At 36.0% G+C, this 1,255-nt stretch overlaps 1 non-coding gene across 1 annotated transcript; it reads left to right on the forward strand.

Annotated features, from left to right (window-relative positions):
• Positions 1–507: 507 nt before the first annotated feature.
• LOC126015295 (U6 spliceosomal RNA) lies at positions 508–613 on the forward strand. Its single transcript, XR_007498174.1, has one exon. It is a non-coding gene; the product is annotated as a U6 spliceosomal RNA (small nuclear RNA).
• The last annotated feature ends 642 nt before the right edge of the window (positions 614–1,255 follow it).

The raw sequence follows: 1,255 nt of genomic DNA on the forward strand, positions 1-1,255 counted from the left end.
TTCAGACACCAGGCTAGTGCTGCTAACCATGCTCATTCTGTGTGTCCAGATTGTCCATCATTCAGCCAGAACACTGTAACTTGCAGAGAGGCCCCATGCTGTACCTTGAGCACATCCTCTGCTTCTATTCAACCTCAGTCTCCTGGAGATTTCATTGGAAACTAACTCTGCAATTCCCGCACTCTTTGGCTCAGGGTCTACATATACATGAAGTTCTGCCAGTGAAAGGCTCCCAAGCAAAATCAGAAAGAACAATAGATTCCATTTGGCCAAATTTAAAAGTCTGCTGAAGCCTTCGTTTCCAGTACCTGTGAAGGTGCCCTTATTTGGAAATGGGGTCCTTGCTACAAAATTTGAATGAGATCATTTGGGTCCAAATCTAATATGGCTGATGCCCCTATAAGGAGGCGGAAGTGTCACGGAAAGACAAAGATCCACGGGGCAAAGCACACATGACAGCAGAAATAGATTGGCCTCTATGTAGCTGTAGGTAAAGAAACAAGTATAGTGATCACTTCCGCAGCACATATACTAAAATTGGAACGATAAGAGAAGATTAGCATGACCCCTGCGATAGAATGACATGCAAATTCGTGAAGCGTTCCATATTTAAAAAAGAAAGAAAGAAAGAAAGAAAGAAAGAAAGAAAGAAAGAAAAAGAAAAAGAAAGAAAGAAAGAAAGAAAGAAAGAAGAAAGAAAGAAGGAAGAAGGAAGGAAAGGAAGGAAGGAAGGAAGGAAGGAAGGAAGGAAGGAAGGAAGGAAGGAAGGAAGAAGAAGAAGAAAGAAGAAAGAAAGAAAGAAAGAAAGAAAGAAGAAGAAAGAAGAAAAAGAAAGAAAGAAAGAAAGAAGAAAAAGAAAGAAAGAAAGAAAGAAAGAAAGAAAGAAAGAAAGAAAGAAAGAAAGAAAGAAAGAAAGAAAGAAAGAAAGAAAGAAAGAAAGAAAGAAAGAAAGAAAGAAAGAAAGAAAGAAAGAAAAAAGAAAGAAAGAAAGAAAGAAAGAAAGAAGAAAGAGGAAGGAAGGAAGGAAGAGAAAGAAAGAAGAAAGAAAAAGAAGAAAGAGAGAGAAAGAAAGAAAGAAAGAAAGAAAGAAAGAAGAAAGAGAAGAAAAGAAAGAAAGAAAGAAAGAAAGAAAGAGAAAGAAAGAAAGAAAGAAAGAAAGAAAAAAGAAAGAAAGAAAGAAGAAAAGAAAGAAAGAAAGAAAGAAAGAAAGAAAGAAAGAAAGAAAGAAAGAAGAAAGAAAGAAAGAAAGAAAGAA

This window comes from Suncus etruscus, chromosome 7 (genome assembly GCF_024139225.1).
Source record: "Suncus etruscus isolate mSunEtr1 chromosome 7, mSunEtr1.pri.cur, whole genome shotgun sequence".
Classification (NCBI taxonomy): domain Eukaryota; kingdom Metazoa; phylum Chordata; class Mammalia; order Eulipotyphla; family Soricidae; genus Suncus; species Suncus etruscus.